Genomic DNA, 25876 nt, shown 5'->3' on the forward strand with positions numbered 1-25876 from the left:
GATACGAAGGCGTTCAATTATATTTCCAAATTTTCAGCTTTAAGCCAAGACTTGCTTATTGGATTTGTCCTTTACAGTGTTGTCTCATCTCCAGCAACACCTTTTGCCAAATGCATGGGTTATAGAAGACTTTTGTCAGCCAACCAACTTATTTTATTTAGTTCAATATATTTCAAGTGGGAAAGTTTTCACATAACTAGGTGCTTGCAAGCAGGGACTAAGATTTTACAGCCCATATTTTCATCTCTGAAAACTGCTCTAACATTCCAAACTTTCTGAAATTGCAAAATATTTAACTTAATGAGAGATTTCAGTTTGTAGTTCAAAGATTGTGTTGTTGTTGTTGCAAATGTGGTCGCTTCCATTCATCTGAAAATATGAATAGATAATCAAAACATTTTAATGTGAAAAGGTGTTTTTTAATAGATTTCATCTCATTTAAATAAATGATTTTATTGCAAGTTGTAGCAACTGGCCCTTTTTTAGATGATACTGGGAAAGAATAAGATTTCCTTGCACAAAACTAAAAATGTCATCAGATGGTCATCTCTGTTTAGCCAATAACATAAGTGTTATTTTAGTCCTTCATTGCTGACATCTCTTTAGTTCAGTGGCTTTCGGTAATATTCTATTAATAAATATTCCTTTCCTTGTATCGAATACTTTGGGATGATTTGCAAAGCCCTTCTCATTGGAGGTTATGAATTGTTTGCTAAAAGAACCCAATTTCTTTGAATATCTCTGTAATTCTTATCTGCCTGCTGAATAGTTTGTATGAATAAATTTTAACCTACATATTGTTAGTGGACTGTTCACTTTAGCTATTCACCTTTCATTGTTTCATTTGGGGCGTTGTGTGATTGGTCATCTGTGTCATGTGGTAACATTTTCACTGTCTGATTGGACAAACTTTTAAGAGAGCAGAATAATAAATGCAAATAGGGGGAATGACTCATGCATATCTTGTATACATATTCAATAACAATGAACAAAATTATTTTTATCTGTGAATTGTTTTTTGGTATTATTCAATCAATCTCTCTGCTGGTAAAAAACTTTGGACTATAAGAGCATAACAGAAATGCTAAACAAACTAAAATAAACCAAACCAGCAAAGCATCATCCATTTTTTTCTTTTATTTAGGAAATATAGTCTTTGATTTCAAAATCATCTGTTATTCTCATTGAGTCTACAGGAGGTTCTCCTCAGTTTGCATATCCACTTCTTTTTCACTGTGACATGTAGTTTGTAAAGGTGCCTAATGCATGGTACCTACTTTACTTTCATAATTAATGTCTTATAAGCTTCAGGTCATGGTCTTCTTTCGGTTATATTGGCTAGTGCTGCTCTATTAAAACTGTCTACTGTTTTACAAAAAGCCCTATCCTACAAGGTGCTGAATACCTCTTGCACTGTACTGAATATCCTTTGCTCTTATTATAGGCCACAATTCAGCAAGATATTTGTGCCTAACTTTAAGTTGAAGCCAATGAGACTACTCATGCTTAAAGTTAGGTATGGCCTTAAGTGCTTTGATCAATTAGGGTCACGGGCATTAGGATTTGAGCAGGGCCAGCTCCAGGCCCCAGCGCGCCAAGCGCATGCTTGGGGCGGCATGCCGCGGGGGCGCTCTGCCGGTTGCCGGGAGGGCGGCAGGCGGCTCCGGTGGATCTCCTGCAGGAGTGCCTGCGGAGGGTCCGCTGGTGCCGCGGCTCCGGTGGAGCATCCACAGGCACGCCTGCGACAGGTCCACTGGAGCTGCGGGACCGGCAAGCGGCAGAGCGCCCTCCACGGCGTGACGCCATACTTGGGGTGGCGAAATTGCTAGAGCCGGCCCTGGATTTGAGGGTGCTCTGCACCTTGCAGGTGGTACTGAACACACTGTAAAAATCAAGTCCTGGAACACGTTCAGTCTCCAACCTTCTGTTTCTTATTAAGGTTCTAGAGAAAGCTATTGCATTATATAGCTTCTGTCTAACTGTCTATTTTCATTTGTCTATAGTATCTTTAGGTGCATATAATCTCTGTACTTAATCCACCAATATATGGTGAAATCTGCCTGCTTTACATATACACAGTTATTTATTTTCTGCTCATTCTTGGTATTACTTCAGGATTTGGTGTGGAAGAGCAGCTCCTGAAATTTTTGGTTCATTTGTTCAGTCCGATGCCAAACCAGCACTACAATTAACAGAACTACTGCTTAAGAGACTCTTTGTCCGCTGGCACTTATTATGTAACTCTCTTGGCACTGGAAGAGATGGTTGTTCTCAAAAATGCAATTTTTCAAAACCATATATAGTGTGCTAAGTAGTATATTTTAATTAATACAATGTAATTCATATATACCTTGTTTCCCAAGTGAGAAAATTCTACATTTTCAATTGCTGAAGAGCCATAATAACTATGTAGTAGTCACATATCAATAAAAAAACTGTACTTCTGTAACCAATGCTTTGATTTATTGGTCATTAAACCAGTGTGTAGTGCAACAAAAACAAAAATCTTATTTAACTCATTCAAACTATAGTAAAAATTAATAATTACATACTCTTACACTGAACACTAGCCCAGCTAAAGGAATAAATAAATCCTTTTTTAATGCTATCTACTTTCTGCCACTGCAGAAACACCAAGTTTGAGTTCACAGAGAATTGAAAGTGGAACTTTTTCTGGCATTCAGTAGGAAAGGTTGTTTGTATCTCCTTTGGTTATTAGAGTGTCTAGATTCATCAAGTGAATAATACATGTTGAATGTTTTAAAGATGTGTTTTCATTTTGCCATAGAAGTATAAAATGACATTTAATGACTTTCATCTTGCAGATTTTATATTTGTACTTTGGTTAAATAATAAGCTATGATCAGACTGTGTAATCATGGCTGTTACTGAAATTTAAATAGGATATGAGAAATCTGTCACTGTCCCTATTTTGAACTGCTTGGTAGGGCTATATGGAAAGGTCAGTAAAACATCTGCCTGTGTCCCCATTGTAAACAAGTCTGCTACTACAAAGATGCTAACATGCTACATTACTGGAAATATGCCAGGACAAATTCTGCTGGTGTAAATCTGTGATAACTTCTTTTGCTTGAGTGGAATTATTCCAGATTTACATCAACATATCAGAGCAGAATTAGCCCACAATATGTAAAAATTTTCCTGATATTTGGGGAATGGAAGGGGAGAATGCCTAAAGCTGCAAGCCGTTAATTTGAGAAACTTAGTGATCCTACATAAAGATCAGATTTTCTTGCAAGGCTTTGTGCCTGATTAAATGCAATTACTGGGGAGGTTGAAGGATTTCTACACCAAAATTCCATTGAGTGGTTCTTCTGTAATGAAAAAGGAATAAGGGGAAATGTAAAAGTTTTGGCATATGAGACTGTTTGTAAATTAGGGAAGGTCAGAGAGCTCAGAGCATTGACCCCGTGCAAAAGGAAGGTACACATACGGAACTAAACAACTAGAGGCATACTTGTTTGTAAGAAGGTTTCTCTTTTTTAAGGGTTCAGTGCTGCTGGGGTTGTTACTCAGCAAACTATAAACTATAAACAGTGGTGTTGGTGCATCCCTTGCTGAATTTAAAATATTCAAACATTACTTGAACCTAGTCCAATGATAATACATTATCTTTAATTTAGAAATGGACTATAGCCAGCAGTATTATGTTTATACACACACTGCTTAGTGTGCGGGAAAGGACCCCTGCCCCCATTTGCCTAGGCCTTTGTTTGTTGACCTGGGCCTGCCTTGTAACTAACAGGCCCAAAGCCTGAACCAAACTGGCTGTGTCCCATGACTGGAGGGTGGGGGGGTGGGGGCGGCTGGGGGAGGGCCATGCTGGAAAGCCCCAGCAACAGGGAAGATTTGCAAGATATGTGTGCCGCTTATGAAATGCAATAACTGCTAGTGTAAAGCAATTATCTGTAATAAGCTCTAAGTGTCCTTCTAACCCTCCTCAAATCATGTGGTAAGGCCCTGTGGGGACAGTTGGGTAAGACAATACCCATAAAAGGCAAAGATATAACCACGCTGGGAAGTACCAAGAGGGACCCTAACCCGAATTGCACGCACACAAGGAAAGAATTGGAAAAGAACACTGGAAAGTACCCAAAGACCCTAACTCTGTAATTCCTAATAAGGTTGCTGTTGCTCAAGTGTGTGAAATGTTATTTCTAATATGGCTATCATTACTTACCCATGTGTAATTTGTTTGTGGTTTGAAGTTTTAAAAAGGTCTCCATGAGCTTGTATCGGGGTGCAGTATCAAAGCTGCTATCCCGCAACGCGTTGGTGTGTGTTCAATAAACGGGTTTCAGGCTTGAGTCTCTGATCACATTATTGCCAGGGTGGCTTTTTCCACGACATTAGTCTGCTACTGTCCTGATGCCACAAGACACAGATATCATAACAAATTCTAGAAATTCAGTGTCCGACGGCTCAGCAAAAACTGTGCTGCCTGGTCTATCACAGCAGTAATTGCAGAGGGTCTGGTGATTGTACTACCTGGTTTTAGGGAGACGTAAGATCAGTCAGAGTAACTAAATTACCTGCCTCATAATCTATGTACTCAGCAGCTGCAGATTGTGCAGTGGGCTTCAGAAACTCAGTGGTGCAGCAGGCATTGGGATCTCATGAAGAAATAAGGCTGTCATGGCTCCCTTTTGTTGTTCCTTTCCTTGCTCAAGTCAGAAGACAATGGCATGCCACTGTATACATAGAGAATACCAATATAAATTAGAGGACCAGATGCTGACATTCTTATTCAAAGGATAAACAGTTGAGTAAAGTTCTACTCAGTATGAGTAAGAGTGCCAGAATGTGGCACCAAATTAGAGTGGATAATTCTGATTGTGTTTTAAATAGTAGAATCTGAATAGAAACTTGTAAAAGTCATTGGACTCTAATACACTGATTAATAATCATTTGTACTGCTGTGACACGCAAAAGCCTCAGTCGGGAGTCTGTACAGGACTCATTGAACAGATCTCATTGCAATATGTGCCAAAGACAGCACAAGTAGATGCAGTTCCTGCTTCCAAAAGTTTATATCTGACTTGAAACAATATGTAACTAGTGAGTTTGACAAACAATAGGAGAGAAGAGGAAAGAATTAGGAAGGAAGACAATACAAAAATGAGATCATGTGGTTACATAGGTTAGTTATTGGACTTGATGGTTACAAATGATTGAAAGCTGTTGCTAAAACAAACAAATAAATATCAGCTGTCCTGACTTCTGCACCACCTATCCATCTTAAATTGATGTTGAAGCTGGCTGATGCTTTATGACCAATATTTTGTATGAAATCAAGGATATCTAGTACTGAGAGAGAGAACTGAGGAATGCAGACCTGAGGGATGATGTGGAAAAAGTTTCCAAGAAGGTTTTTCCTCAGTCTAGATATTCTCTTCATATTAGCATCAGTGTAACAGTTGTACACATCAGAATTGGTCCCTGAAGACACTAAAAATTATGATGTACAAATATCTTAATGGGAGGAAAATATCAAGCATTACAGGGCCTTTTAATCGAGTGTAGAAAGTCATAACAAAAACAAATATCTGGAAGTTAAAACCAGGCAGATTCAAATTACAGAGGAGACAATGGCCATCCCACTGAGAATACACTCCTCCATGGAAAATGTGTTTTACTCAACATGAGTTCAAGGCTACAGATTGTAGAAACCTTTTATGATACCTCAAATGGACGATTATGAAGGAAAACTGAGCTGTTAAAGAAATAAAGGTCCCATTTCCATGCAATGCGCTTGATAACAGTGTATGTGGGAAGACTGAAGGTTTCATTAATAAATACATTAAATCAAAATGCAATTGTTTTTAAACAGAGCATTTTCTAAAATGTGCTATAATGCAGCAGTACTCTCCCCCTTGAGAGCCTCTAAATAAAAGGTTAGAAACACATTGATAAACATTTTCAAAATATATCAGTTTGGTACATAATTAAATTTGTTATCTCCTCTTTTCCCAAAGAGACCCAATGGTGCATGCAATGGAATGTATCAGAAAAAAGAAGTGGGGACATGCACATATGGTAACAGGCCCTGCACATTGCTTTTACTTAGTGCTTTACTTACTCAAGATATAGCCTCATTCATTCCTAGATGTGCTTCCTCCAAAACAAGATTGAAACATGTATTGGTAGGTCAATGTGTGGGATGCTTCAAGTGCTGAATGTCTACTCTGTGGAATAGCAATGGACTGCAGTATTTACTGTTGTTATAATACTGGATCTACTGACACATTTCAGATTTATTTAATCTATTTTCTTATTTTTCTTCCTGTTATTATTGTTGCGGGTACAGGTTCATCACAGCTCATCTGCTCCACTTGAACTAATATTTGCTGTTGTGACCACAAATTGATGCTATGAAAATTATTATGATTTCACAGAGGGAATAAACAGTCAATACTTCTAATAAAATATACTGTTTTTATGCTAATGAAAACCTTGTTAGGAGACAAAAAGATCTGTCCTATAGACCAGAAAGGCTGGAGATGCTCAGCTTTAAATACCGATTGATGGAAATGAGAGGCCTTCTCCAAAAGCCTCCAAAGTCAGTGAGAGGTGCGGGATCTTGCCTTTAGGCTTCAATCCTTCAATTGCTCAAAGTGTGGAACTTCCACACTGGTGGAATCCTTGTAGGAATGAGTCCTTTGAATCCTGATTTAACAGTAATACAAATCACTCCACTGGAATGTGAAACTATTGTTTAATCTAATTATATGCTAAAAGCAATGTTCAAGGATGAGATTTAAATGGTAAGGTTCCCAGAGAGCAACATTAACTTTCCCACATTGCACGGAATAGTCTAGATTAGTCTTTCCTTTTAAAGAACCAGGGGCCACCCAATGAAATGAATAGGTAGCATGTTTAAAAACAAACAAACAAACAAACAAAGAACTTTGTAGCCTATAGCATTAACCTGCTTACTTGTATGTGTGTATATATATATATCTCTCTTTACTTATAGTTTAAGTATTTGATTTATTGTAATAGGTTTATATATTTACATTAAAAATAAGTTTGGCTGTAATGCAAGAGACCTACAGGCCATATCCTGTATGGTAAGCTAAGGCAAAGTTGGCATATCTATATTAAGACCTTTTACCCACAAAAGTAAAGTTGACCTATACCTTGTTACCTAAATAGATAAGTACCCATGCCTATGTGTATGAGCTTTTATCTAGACCAATAGACAATGGAAGAATGGGCATGGGGGGGTTTCAGTGTTGTACCCACAGACTTAACAGATACACCACAAGGAAACTTATGTGGGTATGTACATGTTATCAATACATACATACATACTAGCCTATGGAGTAAGCGTACCCTAACATTTTGTGGGTGAGGAATGAAATCTGGGTGTAGGAGGAAGGATTTCTGGCACTTGTGCCCTATAAAAGAGATGACCCACCTCGCTAGAGTATTCTCACTTACATTCTATTTCTACTCTCTCTATATCTATTCTATCTATAATGACTGCTATTATCAGTAGACTGTACTTGTTCTTAAACTTTAAGTCTCAAGGGAACTAGGCTAAGCTTGGTTTCTCTCAGTTTTATTCTTAGTTTTGTTTATTAGGTTTTGATTTTAAGTTTAAGTAAGTCAAGTAAACCCTAAGTAGCATTAGCTTTTTCTAAGCACTGCATCCCTGAACTGAAACCTGAACTGCAAGGCTGGTCCTGTGTCCCTTATGACCAGGTTATATATTAACCAAAGCTTTGTGGCATATAATACGGTATTACCATATGTATCTTTTGAATAGCAGTAATGCAATTGTAACTTCGTAACTCTGATTATTTTACCATTTACTTACTATTTCATTGATTTTAATGATGAGTTTTTAAGGCTACATCTGCCTCAGTGTGAGCTTCCTGTTATACCCCCGAGAGTCCTTTATAAATTCTGTGGAGCCTGATTTGGAACAAGAACTTTTACCTTCTGATCAAACAGACTGGCAAGCCTAAAACCCATACTCATTAATATTAATAACTATTATTAATTAACTTAAATTAAAAATAAAAATCAAATTAATATTATTAGTACACTCTAAATCATGCTACAACTTCTTCACACAACACACCATCAACCTGTGGAACTCTTTGCCAAGGGATGTTGTGAAAGCCAAAACTATAGATAGGTTCAAAAAAGAATTAGAAAAGTTAATGAAGGATAGGTCCATCAGTGGCTAATAGCTAACATGGTCAGGAATGCAACCCCATGGTCTGGATGTCCCTAAGCTTCTTACTGCCAGATGATGGAATTGGATGACAGGGGATGGATTACTTGATAACTGGCCTGTTCCGTTCATTCCTTTTGAAGTATCTGGCATTGGCCACTCTCCGAAAACAGGATACTGTGCTAGATGGACCATTGGTCTGATCCAGTATGGCTGTTCTTATGCAAATATGTGTCAGGCTGAGGTAACCCTGTTCTGGAACAGCCTTTCACTTTGGAACTTCCTGACATTTCTGTGTTTCCATTTTTGCTCTGAAAGAGTAGGTACCATGGTTTACTCCACGCCTTCACCAGCCCCTCATAACTTTCTGATGTATAGGATGTGCCAAATATATACTGGGAGAAGTATGGCTGGAATGTCTGTGCTCTAGTGATCCCTGGCCAGCCTCATACCCACACTGTTACTAGCTTACAATTAAGAGAAGGCTTGAGGCTGATCTAAATGATATAAGTGTCTGAATCAGCCCTTGGCATCCCAAATTGTTGGAAGAGCGTAAAGAAATCATTCAGACCCTTTCCCCACCCTGCCCCCATACACCTGTCTTCTCAGCAGGTGAGGATCTTGCCCTGTATGTTTAAATTAACACAGTGCTTGACAAAGATCCTGAATTAACAACACTGAAGACTGAAGTCCACTGTTTATCCACAGAACAGGAAACAGCAATTAAAACTTCATATACTGGAACACATTGTTAGAGCAACTTCATTGCAGAAATATCACATGTAGGAGTGAGTGGGAAATACATACTGTTTGCCCATTCACTTTTGTTCACCATGGACCTATTCTGGATATGACTCGGTATCTGGAGGTAAGAGGCTCCATAGTCCATTATCAAGTCCTCTTAAACTATTTACTCCACATGTTCATTATTTAAAAGCAAAATTAAATTAAACACAAACAAGTAAAAACAAATGAGGTGACATTAAGGTTGTGATTTTAACTTCCAGAATCAAGGGAAGTGATAAGGCAAAAAGCACCATATGCCCTTCAATATCAAGGCACAAACAGGCACCACTGTAATTATTTTTTTCTGTGCCTCATTGTGTGAATGCATTGAAAAACATATGGTACATCCTTTGCCTTAAGTGCATTTCTTTGCTTCTCTGAATTTGTGTGTGACTACAACAGATATTTCAATATGTAGTTATTAAAATGATCAGTTACTTTGAATATCATTAATATATGCTGATTCAGTGGGCTAATCAACACAGACAGGAGGACCTGGTAGTTTCTTGGAGATTTTATGAAAAATACTACATCCTGTGGGCTATCAATTTGACATGCCTGGCATAATAACCATAGGTGCAATGCAAGAAATATAAATTCAAGTAGTAATGCACTAAATCACTCCCAAGGGAAAAGGATGATTGTACATATGTGGACTTTAACATTTTAAAGATATGTCTGCATCCCTGTATGCACTCAGTACATGGTATACATTTATGCACATATACACACACATAGAGCTGGCTATATACATATATGACTGATACGGATGATTGTCAAAAACTGAAGCAAGCAAATGCTAGTAATAAGCTAGTGGATTTTATGATGTTCTTTTATAAAAAGTATAAAAGTCATTTGTACTCAGCAGTTAAATTACACTTAACTCCTAATAAACTACTGCCACTGGAAATACATTTATAGGGGTTTCTGGACTGTATACAAGGTTATTTCTACTTTTAAGCAAGGTGTTTTTAAAGGCCCTGGAGACTAATATTTGTAATTCCAATTCTCTAAAACTGAATCTCACTGTCTTATATTGGCATCAGTGATAGTTTAAGAGTTGAGGGTTGCAAGCATGTAGGACAGTCAGTCTAGATATGAGACAATGGGGAAAAAAGATAGTACATGCGGTTAAATCTTAAAAGGAAAAGATAAAAAAATCTGATTATAAGAACCATTAGATTTGAACATGTCAATATGGATGAAGTCTTTTGGCTGAGTAAAAGTACTATGGCAGTGGGCTAGTTTAGAGACAGCCAGTATTTTTGTATATTCTTCTGTGGGTGTTAGCATTCTACCTGTTTCAATATACATGTTTTGTACTTGAAGTTGTGTACAAAACTCCCATTGACTTCAGTGAGTGTCTGGCATGCAGTGTGAAATTCATCCCAGTGCAAAGGGCCAGAACACAGTCCTGAATACCACCTTGCACCACTGAAGTCTATGTTAAAAGCTGTATTGGTGATTAAGTGGCTTGTAGTGCTTTACGTGCTCTCTCTGAACCAGTGTATATTTTTCCCATGGAGTAGTTAAAGGTTAGGGTGTGCAAGCTGAATGGGATATTTATGTTTACGTGGAGGAGTATTTAAATGTATTAGGACATAACAGTGTCCTAATATCATAATGACAGGCATATCAGAGCAAGATCTTTTACCTCAGCACATGTTTGAACTTTGAAAAATAAAGTTATAGCACAGAAAATATGTATATTGTACCCCAAACAATCAACTTATTTTTAAAGAATATTAAGTTAGCAGAGTGACTCAAAATCAGGAAATGGCAATGTTAAAATTGCTCATATAGTCCTAAAACTCTACCCCATTGACTATACACATTACAATACAAGGCCAGAACCTCAGCTGGTGTCAGCTGGCATAGCCCCACTGAAGTTAATCCTGAGTTTTTAATTTTCAATGGTAACACCAGGTAAGCTTTTAATGGTATCTCTGCTTGATTAACTTTCACTTGAGAGGACTGACCAATTTAAATATTTGGGCATATGGATGGTTCTCTAGCTTAATTTTAAAAATAAATATAGAAAACGGTCATGAGTAGATACAGGATGATTTATCATAAAAGAGAACTGTATGTCTCTTCAGTTGCATAGAAAAACAGATTTCCAGGCTCTGCTTCCAATACTGGCTATATCAACAGCTTTTATTCTATTGCACCTTGATGTTATTTCAGAAAGTTTGACACAGCTTGTACTCTCCTCTGAAGATGTGTGCTGTGACATACATATCTCAGTAATTTATACAGAGAAATGGATTGATTCCTCCCAGTCTGGAAGAACACGGGGCCAGATCCACAAAGATACCCATGTGCCACTGACCTCAAGAGCACTGTTCAGCAATTGTCTAATCCCATAGGTGTCTAGCTCCCTGCCCTGCCAAAGGCCTAAGCTTTGACACTACCCCATAGTGAGTGAGTTGGTCAGAGCCCCCACTGAAGCCAAAGCCAAAGCCCCAAGCTAGGTGTTCGCCAGTCTATCCCGTATTCTCAAGCTAGGTGTTCGCCAGTCTATCCCGTATTGGGTCCCACACAGAAAACAGCCAGGGCAAGTAAGTCCTGTGTATATAGTGATTAGGGCACTCACGTAGCCCATAGGAGACCCAACTCCAAATCCCTGCTCTGCTTGATTTGAAGGAGAGACTTGAAGTTGGGTGGTAAGTTCCCTAACCACCAGGCTATTGATTAGAATGAGCTGGATACTCTCACTTGCTGCTAGTTCAGCTATTCCACTTTGAATTAAGTATTGATTGAGCCAGCAAGAACAAAAGAACAACTGACTCCACAGCCCAGTGTTTTATGCACTCACTGGGAATATGGGACACCCAAGTTTAAGTCCCTACTCCAAATAATATTTAATTAGTTAAACAAAGTGGAATAGCTTAAAGAGGAGACATAGAGAGACAGACCTCAAAATACTAAATAGGCTGGTGGCTGGGGAGTCATCTAGAATGTAGGACACTTCACTTCAAATCTCTGCTCCATATCAAGCATACCAGAGTTTTGAAAACAGGTTTTCCACAGCTCAGATCAGCATCCTAACTACCATACTTTTGGGGATGCTCTTTCTCTGTGTCATTTTTTTCTCCTATCTCTGTGTTTTTTTCAAAGAGATCATCTGCTAGGGCACCAGCTGATTTGGCTTAGGCTCCTATATTCAGGAGATGGTTCAAAGCCAAGAATCTCATCCTGAGATAGGTGCCTTCCTCTGGCCTATCACTTAAGTGACAGAGGCCAAGATCAATGGGAGTTAGGCACTTAAGTACCTTTGGGAATACGGGCATAATCCTTGCTCTTTCCTCTTCATTCGTCACTATTTTAGGCAAATCCCTGCTCATGGATTTGTGAATCTCTTTCTTAGACATCTACCTCTTCCCATGTACTGTAAGCATAAATCAGGGCTGAGGATTCCTATAGGTGACAAGGCATCCAACAACACTGAGCACTGCAAGTACTTTTGCAGATACAGCCTGAAGTGTTCTACATGTCTAAACATTGATTTGTCATCTAGTCACATAGTTATTGAGCTCAATCATCTTGAAATTCTTCTCCATTGCCTTCAAGAAATGCAGAAAGATTGAGCTGAACCAAAACCCAGGATCCAAAATCCCCTAAACATGGTAGAGGCTGAAGAATTCAACCCCCAGTCTGGATCCAAATATTGTGGCTGGCTCTTATCCCAATAATGGGCTAAGCCAAAACTTCCGCATATACAACAACATACATTTTATGGGATTAAAATCTAGATTCTAGGTCTAAATTTTGTGGCTAAAGCACCTCTTCAATTATTTAGAAAGAATGTTTTTCATGGGGGACATTTAGTTCTAATTGTGTTATGGATTCTGAGTGGTCAGGGAAATCTGGACTCCAACTGGAGATGATATTCTTCTGGGGAAAGCATGGAGTCAGACCTGGAGGGGAAAGATGGTGAGGAAAGAGGTAAGATTCAACATGCACAAGGGGTTTCCATAAAAAATAATGCTGGTTGGGTCAGATGATCTAGCAATTCCCCTTAAATGGTTGTTGAGGTGGTGATTATATGATGGAGCAGACAGCTGGCACCCTCATGAAGGACAAGATCAGAGCAGAGCCAGTGTTTCTCAAACTGGGGTCCAGGGACCCCTGGGAATCCATAAGGGTACTCTGGGGTCTGCAGGCCCCACTGATCAACTCCTTTTCCTCTCTCCCTCAACTCCTCCCCCGTCCTCCAAGCACCTCCTGCATGCTGGGGAACAGCTGTTCAGAGGTGTGCAGGAGGCACTGGGAGGGAGGAGGAGAAATGGGGGCAGAGCATGCTTCGGAGAGGGGGTGGAAAGAGGTGGGGAAGAGGAAGGAAAAGGGTGAGGCTGGAGTGGGAAGACGTGGGATGGGGCCTTCAGGGAACGGGTGGAGTAGGGGTGGGGCCTGGGGCTCAGGGGGATAACTTGGGGGTCTACAAAAAATTTTAAATCAAAAAGGGGGGTCTTTGGGTTGCTAAAGTTTGAGAACCGCTGGAGGAGAGAATTATGCTCCCCTTCCTCACAGAATTCTGTAACAAGGAGAGGGTCAGGATACTGGAGTATGGTTATAGAACTGGTCTAATTTCTACTTATAGGCATTCTCTTCCTTTGTCTTCTTTGACTGTTCACCTCAGGCTCACATTATACCTTCCCTTCATACCCTTCTCCTTTCTCTTCTCACCTGCTGTGTCCCGCTTAACCCTCTTTCTTCTTGTCTTTCCATTTAGCTAATCACCTACTAACTATCCACGTCCCACCAAAAAATTTTTTCTACTATGATGTTTGCAGCCTTTGTTTCCTCTGCTTGTTTGTTATACAAGGTAGAGGAAGGGGTATCTTTCTTGTCTCTTAGACTGTAAATTCTTTAGGGCTAGGACTATCCACTCTATGTTTCTAGATAGTCTAGAACAATGGGGACCTATTCTCAGCTGGTTCCTAGACATTATAATAAAAACATGATTATCATTATTAAAAATACTTCCTAGTGCAGATATTGGTCTTTTCTAGCTGTTGGAATCTGGCATGTGGCACTGTGGGTTCAAACACCTCCAGGACTGCAGGGGGAGTGTTGGATCTGGAGTTCTGACTCAGGCCTATCTCTAAACTAAAGCTGCACTGTAAAGAGACACTTACCTCTTGAGTGCCTCCAAGTGACTGGGAGTGGTACTGCAGTTTTTTTCTCACCCCTGTGGGCTGCCAGCCAACCATGGTGGGTGTTAGGTAGCTTGGCCATTTGACCAAGTCACAAAGTCTGAATGAGCCCCTTCTGGAGTATTAAAGAGTCCAGTAAATAAACGGTCTTTTTGCACTTGATAGGGGCTTGAGCGTGGTTCTGGCCTTCTTAAATTCACCGCTTTGTTCAGGCCCCCAAAGAAGCCCTATCCCCTTCTTGGGGCTTATGCCACTTTACTTGTGGCTATAGGGGAACACAGCCCAAATACTACTCCAGGTTCCAGCCCAGGTACATTGCACACAGTAGCTGGATAGTGCTCAACACCAATTCTTCACTGCTATTTCCCTGGGCCTCTTCCTGACAAGCCCTTTTATCTCCAGCCTGTCTCAGGCCCAGAATCCTCAGGTCCTTCTTTCTGCACTCCCAGCTATGTCAGTTCAGCCAACCATGAACACTGATTCACTGTCTAGCCACAAGTACACAGAGAGGACCCTACTTCTCCACTCCTTTGATCCCAGCCAGCAACTGAATAGCTATACCCAGGCAGTTACTTTTATCTGCACCAGTAGGGCCCTGATTGGATGTTGCTAGCCTCTCTAGTCTTTGGAGGACTAGATCTCTATGGTTTCCAAAATGTCTGTACCAGAGAGTCCTCTCTAGGCAATCCTGGAACCAATTTGCTACTTTTTTCCACTCAGCTCACTCCTTCTTAGGACAGGATGTAGTAGGACCACAGGGCCTCAGCCGTGAGCTACAATGGATGAATACCTCCCATTACATTCACTGTTTGTTTTTTGTATTGAACTATATGCAACCAATTGCAGAATGGCTTCTTTTTGAAGGCATTCTCAGTTGGTTTTGTTATTTACCAACATATCAGAAAAGTAGTTTGAAGTCCAAAAGAATTTTTTTTTTCATTTCTTAGAGGGCTGTGTAGTGCAGCAAGGGAGTATAAATGTAAACACCTGTGACCCTGGTGCAGAAGCGGAGAAAAGACCAAGTGACAGTACCAAGACATTAAATTGCATGTAGTCTACCTTCTCATAGATATAGATATTACAAACAGAAAATTCAAGAATCAGGAAAAGGCAAATTCGGATATGAAGTGACCACAGCTAATAATGTGAAAATAAAAACAGAATTCTAGTGAGAACAACAAATTAAGCACTTGGAGTACCCCTACACACAGCCCCCACATTGATGCCAAGAGATTTGGAAGTCAGTAACAAAATGAACATGTTACAAATATAACAAAAATGTGATCTTATCAAAGTGACTATTGTTTTAAAATGTCATTGCAAATGATATTACCAGAGCATTTATGGTATTGCTTTAATCTGTGTGTTCTAGCCCTTTTCTTTGCCTTGTGTCTATCTTGTCTATTTAGATTATAAACTCTTTGGAACAGGGACTATCTGCTATTCTGTGTTTCTCTAATGTCGAGCTCATTTGAGACCCGATTTTTGATTAATGCTTAGGCACTACCACAATAAACATGATTATAAATACTACTACTACTTAGTATATACTAAATGTTTTACTACCTGGTTTATAAGGTATAAGACATATCATGATCTGGAAATATCATGAATATTATGGTAAGATTGTCTGCTTGCTGAAGCATAACGGTAATGATTTCATACACATGACCAGTGAACTATTTTAGTGAAACAATATATGTTGGAGTAATGCCTGTTTAGGGTTTAATTATCTGGGTTGTATTTTCTTTAATGAATTTTAGCTTTTATGAAACGTGCCAGATTGACAGGTCTGGAAAGTAGTCTTTTGTTTATCTACTCACCAGTTGAGCAGCTGTGAAAGCCTCACCAATATGTCTGGATGCAAATGAATTCAGTCTCTGAATTTTGATGGAATTTAGAGTATGTACCAAGATCTGAATTTTCTAGCTGGGCCCTTTCTGTATAATGGACTAACTCTGAAACCTTGAATGTGAATACTTCTGAAATTTAAGAGGCAGAATATTTCGAAATCTGGAACTGAATAAAAATTTTGTTGCAGGGGACCATTTCTAGTCACTGCCATTGTTGTAATTTATGAGTAATGTCATTCTTTTAAGTAAGCCAAGTTAACACTGTGACATATGACAAATACAAACTTTCCTTATTTCAGTATTTGAGGTGTTCCTCTTTTTCCTTGGATTCTTTGTGTTGGAATGTGGTTTTCCTCCCAGGTTTTTAAATCTCTGATTATTATCAAAACCTTATTCTGTCTCATTCCTAACTGTTCATCATATAGTTTCTTTGTCTCTTTTCTTCTTGCCTGCAAAGCTGTTATAGTTCCCCATGAAGATGCCAGGGCAGATTATTTGACATTTAGTAGTTGTCTTGGTTTTCACACTGTTCTTTCACATCCTTCTTTTAATGGCTATTCAGTGGTAAATGAACCTGAATGATCCTCAGTTTGTATCTTGTATTGATTTTCATGATGACTTGGCAAATTTCACCAAGTGTAGCACTTCTAAATCATTGACATTCTCAGCTATAACATTGTTGATATGTTCTTCTTTTGTCTGATACGTGATAGGAGGCTTGTCTGTAATTTAAGAAGTCTGTCTTTTCGACATTTCACTTCACTCCATCCAACAACATTTCTTTTCATTTTTCATATTGTAAATGTAATTCTAATTTATTAACTTCAAGCAGACTTTCCGTGTTTTATGTATTCACAAGGACAAATATCTCAGGCAGCCTGTCAAAGCCCTTCAGTTGTTAGTCGTGATGTTTCTATTAAAATTACTATTGTTAAAAAATTAAAAAGAGAAAGAGAGAGAGAGAGAGAGATAAAATGCTTCCTTTTGATTTAAAAGTAGATTCTAGATCTGTTTTGTTTGTATAGCACCTAGCATAATAGGGCCCTGGTCCATGTCTGGGAATCCTAAGCACTACTGCGATACAAATATATCATCATAGGAAATTAGAATGAAAGTTTTGTCCTATGTTTAGCAAAGAAGGATGGTCTAGTGGTTAGAGACCAGGACTTAAGAGACTTGTTATGACTTTGTGCCTTAGTTTCCCATTTTAAAATGGGGTAAGTGCACTTTCTTACTTGGCAGGGGTATTGTGATTCTAGATATATTAAAAATTGTGAAAGACAGGTTTTTCATTAGTGGAGATCATTTAAGCACATTAGATAGATTTATATATTTTAGAGATGGAAACTATATATTCATATGAGTGAATGTTTCTGTTTCATGAATTCTTATTGTATGTGGTTGATCATAGGTTCCCTTTTTTATCTGTTCAGACATATTTTAAAAAAGAAACTTTTTTTTTTCAATCCTCTTTTCCTCAAAACACAATTTTAAAAAATACACAACATTCATAGAAGGGTACTTTAAAAGCACTTATTACAAAGTGCTTAAAATTCAACAGTCTCACATTTCCAAGAATATCAGCCTTACATGCTTACATTTTTCCTGCTTCATATTCATATTAAATATTACTCATCACAGTCCAGCAGGCTGCTTAAATTGTATGCCAGTCAGACACTTTGGCACCTTCGGTTTTGAAGCATTATGCTTTTAAGTAGTTAACTGACTCTTAACAGAAATGTTTCTTATTGAATACTTATGCTAGTACAATCTCTTAAGAAGACCACTAGGACCCAAAGTGCTATAATAGAACTATCACAGTAGCAGTAGTTTATCATATTAAATCTGTGAAATTAGTTGTAGTCTATATTTGTATCAAATTAACATTCTCCCCTCAACCTCCCCATCCCCTGCACTGGCGTAGCTGCACTGGCTGGTGCACTGCAGGGAAAGAGAGCTGTAAAGGGAGAGATGTGGACCATAAGGGGAGAGAGGGGAGCATAAAGGGATATCTTACTTCCCCTTTGAACCTCTGTGTGTCCTGGGTCACAATACAGCCCTGATATAGTAAAAAGAAAAACACAGAGAAAAAATACACTTAGGTTTAATTTGGCATAGATAACATTACAACCTGGCACCACAGATATAGAGTTTGCCTTATGTGGTTCAAGCAATAAATCTATACATTAATAATAAAATCCCCAACTGATTTTGATCAATAGAAAATTCTAGGCCAATGGCCCAAGAGTCTTCCATTAATTAAAATCAATTCTGATAATTTTTATAAACAGGACATCCAACTATCATGAATAGATCAGCACATAGCCTATATCTAAGTCATATTCAGTTTAAACCGATTTTTTACTAAAAATCTCCTGGGTTTTACAAAAAGTATTATTAATTTTTTTCAAATTTTCTATCATTCAAATATATAAAAAAATAACTTGTTTTTATTAGGAAAATACAATACGTATAATGATATGAGATATATGTATTATGATAGTACATTCGTCTGGGTGTGTATGCAAAGCTGCCTATTGGAGTAAGGCTATATATTAGTCTAGAAGATACACACAATAAACAAACATTTCAGAACATGAGGAAATATTCAAAAGTTTAAAAAAAACAATAGCAGGAGAAAAGGATGAAGTTGAATGTATATGCTGCAAATAGTGTGGCCCAATTATTAAATGTAAATATTTATAGGTTAATAGTTCTAAGTCTACGACAAAAACTATTTATTCAAATAGAGTTTTATTTGGGGATTAAAGATATATTGTTTTCTTAAACTCAGAAGTGGCACTGTGTTTTGAGTCCTGTTTTAGTTCTGCAGCAAACCACATTGATGAACGGAATTCAGAGCATTAATCTATTGAATACTCCCCCCACCATCTTTCCATCCACCAAAATAAACTTCACTCTTTTGCACTGATTTTCACCCATTTTTGTTGTTGTGGTAATAAACACAGATAAATTCCTGGGAAAAATTAAATACAATAAAAACTGTATACAAAGGGTCCTACCTATAGCTCATGTTCCCAGCATTGACATGTGGACTGCCTGAATTAAGTACTGGATGATTGTGTCTTAAATATATAAAGCTCAGACTAGCAAGGCGTATTTCTAACTTGGTTTGAGGGGGTAGACTAAGCCAAGAGGCCCCCTGCTGGAAGCCTCAGGGTCCTGCCACAATCGTCACAGGAAAAATGCAGTGCAGAGATCCTCCAAGCATGCTAGAGTGGCTGCAGGGAAGCAGCCAATCAGGGGCCAGGAGGCCCTATAAAAAGGAGCTATAGAGCTAGAGACAGTGTAGTTGCTCATTAGAGCTGGAGGAGCATGGATGGTGTGACAGGCTGAGGGAACTGCAGCACAACAGACAGCCCAGTGCTAGTAGGGACTGAGGAAGTAAGGAAAAGCTCCTGTCTGGCTACTGGGCCAGATCTTAGAAGAGCTCTGAGCTAAGGGTAAGGCATCAGTTAAGACTTGGACTGCAGGGAACTGAAGACAGCTTTACTAAAGGGACACAGCAGCACATGGCTGCTATTCTAAGGGTTCCTGTGCTGAGACTCAGAGTAGTGGGTGGGCCCAGGTCCCCCCACAGGCCACTTGGGAAGGGCCTACAATTGGACATCAGTAAACCCCCTGAAAGGGACTGAACTATTAGAAGGCCCAGCTGAAGACTGAAGGCAAAATAGACTATGTGGGCAAAACCATTGTCTCCAGGGAGGGAGCCCTGTGAGGATGGCCCAATGGCAGGGCGAGACTGATTTAAAGTCTGCTGACACGCCCAACCAGAGGGGGTTCTTGTGAGAGGTGGGTACCAACCCTGTTACACTTGCAAATGTTCAACTTTAAAAGAATGAACTGTATGACTCGTTAATAATGCTAGTTTGTTATTATAATACTCTTTATCTCCATCCAAAGTATTCAAACAGAAGACACTTTAAAGCTAGAAAAAGGCTATTCAACCCACCATGGTTTTCCTTTTGAATATATATAATCCCAATTTGTTAATTTATCACCTGCCTCTCAGTCCTTGACTGCTCATTTTCCATAAGCAAACCTATGTGTCTCTTAAATTCATCTATGTAATTTGCTTCAATGACTTTCTAAGGAAAGTTGTTTTTTTTTTAACTGTGTTTATTAGAAACATATTGCTTCCGTTTCTGGCATCTTGCCTCTGATTTCTCTTGTGATTACTGATAAGATCTTGGTTAATTTCAGGTGTCAAGTTCCTGTGTCATTAAGTTTCCTCTATTGTTCTTTAGTGGTCTAATGACCTCCCTTGTTGATGTCTTCCCATTAATATATGTCAATAATCTTTAATTGTTTTCATATTCAGTCTCTTAATCCAGTGGTTCTCAACTTTTGCAGACTATCGTACCCCTTCCAGGACTCTGATTTGTGTTGTGTAACCCCAAATTTCACCTCACTTAAAAAAGACACTTGCAAAATCAGATATAAAAATACAAAAGTGTCACAGCACACTATTACTGAAAAAATGCTTACTTTTTTATTTTTGCCATATAATTGTAAATTAAATCAATTGGAATATAAATAATATACTTACATTTCAGTGTATAGCATATAGAGCAGTATAAACAAGTCATTGTATGAAATTTTAGTTTGTACTGACTTTGCTAGTGCTTTTAATGTAACCTGCTGATATCTACATGAGTTGATGTACCCACTGGAAGAGTTCTGCATACCTCCAAGGGTATGCATATTTCTGATTAAGAACTATTGCCCTAATCCAGCCAATAGTTGATTTTTTTTTTGATTTTTTTTTTTACTTTCCTATAAATGGCCTGGAAGCTGAATTCCTTTCTCTATTTTTAGTTCACTCTTTACTCTGGCAAATATTTCATTGTTTCATTCAGAGTTTGGCTGGAATAACACTGAGGTGAGACTGAGTGGTCACAGCCAGTAGCATTTGGTGTAGATCTCTTGTCCCTTCATTTCCCAACAGGATCAATAGTATTTTATTGTCCGAAATGCAAAATGTCACTGTATTTTAACCAAAATGCCCCAAACTGTCACATTACTGAAATAAAAGAGACCTAGCCCATCTAGTCATTTCCCTTTCCTCACCAATAGATGCTTGCAAAGAGCTATCACCACAATGGAGTCCCTGCCCATCTGCAGTTCTCATGGAGCTCCAGGTCACTCTTCTCTCTATTTACCAAGAGATGTCAACAATTAGCTTCCTAGTTTCCAGGACTTCGATCTATAGTGCTTGCACTTACATAAGAAAGCAATCATGTCTTTCTAGAAAACTTCCATTAAACTGTGGAAATTCCCATAAGAATCTCCATTTTTCCAATAATCTTCTGAAATAGCTTATGATTTCCTTGTTGTTTGGAGATTGGGGGATAGCTCAGTGATTTGAGTATTGGCTTACTAAACCCGGGAATGTGACTTCAATCCTTAAAGGGGGCATTTAGGGATCTGGGGCAAAAATCTATCTGGAGATTGGTTCTGCTTTGAGCAGGGGGCTGGACTAGATGACTTCCTGAGGTCCCTTCCAGCCCTAATATTCTATGATCTTCTCTTCAGTTGTTAGCTTAATTAATTTTGCTGTTAAATTATACCCAGGTAAAAAGTGACATGATCCTGAACTTTTTTATATTTTGATTAAACAGTTGTTTTCATGGTTGTCTACGTACTGAGAAACACAACTGAGGGGATTACAGGATCTGATTGGCTCTCATGCCCACCCCCAATCTGAAGCCTCCCCAGGTGCCTAGCAGCCATCCTACCATGATTACTGCCCCCTCTGCCTCCCTGTAATTGTGGTATATATCAAGCTGTTTTTACAGGATGCAGTGAGTCTGACCAATTGCCTATTTTGGGGATCAGGAAGGATTATTTCCCCACCCCCACCCCCATAGGGCACATTGTCACAGATCTGGAGAGTTTTTCACCTTCCTCGCAGCATTGTGAAGGCCCATTTCAAGTTAAAAGAAGTAAGAATAAGAATTTTAACATTAGGAGGCCATATAGGAATGTTAGTTCATCACTGCTTGTGGTTGGTGTCCTGCGTGGATAAAAGCTAAATGGCAAACTGCCAGATGTAAATGAGACTCTGAATATGACTGGTGGACTATTGTCTGTAAGGAGAAAGGGAAACCTCAAGTCTTTGCAGACTGAGGTTCCCCTTGGTAGCCTCTCCCCCCCTCAAATGGGAGAGGATGAGAGGGTTCAGAAGTGATCTGAGTCCTAAGGGTTAGGATTATGAGGATCTATCCTAAATTATTGGTTATAATGGTGGGAGCCCTGTAACCCTGCACTGGACCTAATTAAATGCCTGGTATGTGAAGAGCAGATGGTCAGATAGTGTCCTTCCACATTGTCATGGTTATAAAGTTGTAGCTTGCCTTTTAAACCCATCCCTGTGTTTGTCTTTCATTTACCTGCATGTCCTGATCAAGGAGGCAATTAACCAAAATGTTAAGAAAAAAGGAAAACAGTCTGGGTGTCTGTGCTTTACATCTGCTTGTGGCTTTGATTTTATTATGAGCCAGATTGTACCATCCTGACTCAACCTTCCGCTCCTGGGGTGGTCCCGTTCATTTCAATGAAGGCACTTGAAGTGTAATATACTATTCAAAGTGAGTAAGGGTGACATGTTATAGCCCTTAGTGAGTTCTCCTTTTGCTTCTTTTATTATGGCTGCTTGTTATTTCTAGTGCTGCGTGAGGAGATTTGTTGACTTTTTGTCTTTCTTTCTCCCACAGACTTCATTATTTGTTTCCTTATGAGTGTGTTTCATAATTAGGGCCCTACTAAATTCATGGCCATGAAACCTGGTCTCCCCCCATGAAATCTGGTCTTCTGTGCACTTTTACCCTATACCATGCAGATTTCACAAGGAAGACTAGCGTTTCTCAAATTGGGGGCCCTGACTCAAAAGGGAATTGCACAGGGGTTGCAAAGTTATTTTAGGGGGGTCATGATATTGCCACTCTGACTTCTGATCTGCCTTCTGAACTGGGCAGCCGGAGAGTGGCAGCTGTTGACTGAGGGACCAGCTCTGCAGGCAGCAGTGCAGAAGTGAGGGTGGCAATACTATACCATGCCACCTTTACTTCTGTGCTGCTGCTGGTGGCATCTTGGTCAGCAGCTGCCACTCTCCAGCTACCTAGCTCTGAAGGGAGCATCGCTGCTGGCAGCAGTGCAGAAGTAAGGGTAGCAGTACTGCAACTCCCCTAGAATAACCTTGCAACCCCCCACCCCACTCCCCACAACTCCCTGTTGGTTTAGGGCCCCTACAATAACAACACTGTGAAATTTCAGATTTAAATAGCTGCTATCATGAAATTTATGATTTTTAAAATCCTATGACCATGAAATGACCAAAATGGACCATGAATTTGGTAGGGCTCTATTCGTAATACATAATGCTGAGAAACCAATGCTCTTACACAGATCTGGTGATTGGGATCTTTGTGCCAGAACTGCCACTTGGCTGACCATCTGAAGAACAAATCGAATGCTCATTCTGGACTCAGTTCTATACCTCTCACATTCAGGCTGGATAGCAGTTAGTCACACAAATATTCCACTGACTTCAATGGCACTTGAGTGTGAATACTCAAATTAATAATCACTACTTAACTGGAGTAAGGGTTGAGTAATGGTTGTAGTATTGATCCTTCTGTTCGAAACTGAAATTTCAAAGGAAATGAGTAATTCATGGCAGCCTCAGAGGGATGAACCTGTCACAATTAGAGGAACTTGAAGGGTATAGTCTAGATAGAAGAGACAAGGCTAGATGACATTAGGACTGTGTATAAGATTAAAAAGAAGAGTAGACAGTGGAAAAAATGATGCATGCCTCAGTGATCCAGATTAACTGATGAGCTTTAAGTGTGAAATACTTTAAACTGTTTTAGAAGGCATAGTGTATGTTAGCTTCCTGAAACAAGTGGGATCAAACTGATATAGATATAGATATAGATATAGATATAGATATAGATATAGATATAGAGAGAGATATAGAGAGAGATATTACATATTGTCTAAGACTAAAGCTAAAATTAGGTCCCTAAGTCCTTATTTTGCATCTCAATATGTGTCTTTGTGTTCAGCACTTCTGAAAAACAAGCAGCTCCCATTAACTTCAGGGGGCATAAATATGGATTTGTAAGCTTGATTTAGAGCAGGGATCGGCAACCTTTGGCACGTGGCGCATCAGGGAAATCCGCTAGTCGGCCAGGATGGTTTGTTTACCTGCAGCTTCTGCAGGTTCGGCCGATCGCAGCTCCCACTGGCCACGGTTTGCCCTTCCAGCTGCGGTTTGCCCTTCCAGCCACGGTTTGCCCTTCCACTGAATCCCTTGGTGCTTTAAGCTTTCAGAGTCTGAACAGTGTCCAGTCACATCCACCCTGACTGAACTGGCCTTCAGCATTGGCTCTCCACTTGTAAGGTAACTCCCTTCTCTTCGCGTGCCAATATATACTTATGCCTGTATCTGTCATTTTCACTCCATGCACCTGAAGTGGGTTTTTTACCCACAAAAGCTTATGCCCAAATAAATCTGTTAGTCTTTAAGGTGCCACTAGACTCCTTGTTGTTTTTAAGTTGTAACAATCCACCATTGTCCCTGGTTTGGTAGAGATATGGCTCAAATCTGCAGCTTATGCAGAATACACATACCGAGGGATCTCATGTTGCAGCAATTTTCATAGTAACAATTTCATAATAACTTCAGAACATCTACCAGAATTTGCAAGTTGTACAGACAGATTTCCCAAATTACCCAGAGATATATATGATTATGTCTGTATGTGTACCACAGTGTATTTCTAGGAGACAGTTTGTGTTTCCCATTTCCCACTGAAACTGAGAAAAATGCAAACGTTAACGTTTTAGTAAAAAAAGATTTAATCAAGAAATTAAGTAAGAAATGGGGAAATATTGCAAACTTCAGAGGAGAGCATGGAGGAACATCAGATAAAAAGTCTGAATCAATTACAACCATACACAGGTTCAGAAATTATTTTCAAATCAAAAAATAAGTTGAAAAAGGAAAGTGGTTTTGGTGGGACTTAGGGTAACAAAACAATAACAAATTTCTATAGAAAAATTCTAAAGAAACAAATCTTGGTCTGCCAGATATACTGCCCTCTTCCTGTATACTGTTGCTTATGTTTGAATTGAACCATACTGTGTAGTGCATTATGGATGCCTCATATCATGCTTCATGATGCACAATATGGTATACTGCTAAATTCAAACACTAGCAATAGAGGAATCTCTTATGGCTCCAATCTCTTCCAGTGGCAGTGTTCCCAAGATAGATCCATTTGGTTTTAGCCCACTGCCAGCCAGGACTCAATTCCACATATCAATGGGATTTGTGATTACTCCACTTTTGTCAGCAGAGGGGCACTGGAGGCCTTTCAATATCAGAAAGTTATCTGAAGGCAGTTGTGAGCCAGAGTGTAGGATCTCTTCAAGCTTCCACAGGTCATCCCAGTGCATAGCCCAGATAGTCAGGAAGTATGCTGGGGAAAGGATTTGTTTCTGAATTATTGCAAAATAATTAAGTACCTTGAAACATGGATCCAGGTAAGGTCAAATACTCACCTTACTTACATAATAGACTGATTTGTGTGAGTAAGGAAATTAGAATTTGGCCTTCACAATATCCTCTGGCAAGGAATTCCACAGGTTGACTAGGTATTGTGTGGAAAAAATACTTCCTTTTGTTTGTTTTAAACCTGCTGCCTATTAATGTCATTTGGTGACATCTAGTCCTTGTCTTATGAGGAGTAAATAACACTTCCTTATTTACTTTCTCAACACCAGTCATGATTTTATAAACCTCTATCATATCCCACCCCCTTCCAATCATCTCTTTTCCAAGC

Source organism: Chelonoidis abingdonii, chromosome 2 (genome assembly GCF_003597395.2).
Source record: "Chelonoidis abingdonii isolate Lonesome George chromosome 2, CheloAbing_2.0, whole genome shotgun sequence".
In the NCBI taxonomy this organism is placed as follows: Eukaryota; Metazoa; Chordata; order Testudines; family Testudinidae; genus Chelonoidis; species Chelonoidis abingdonii.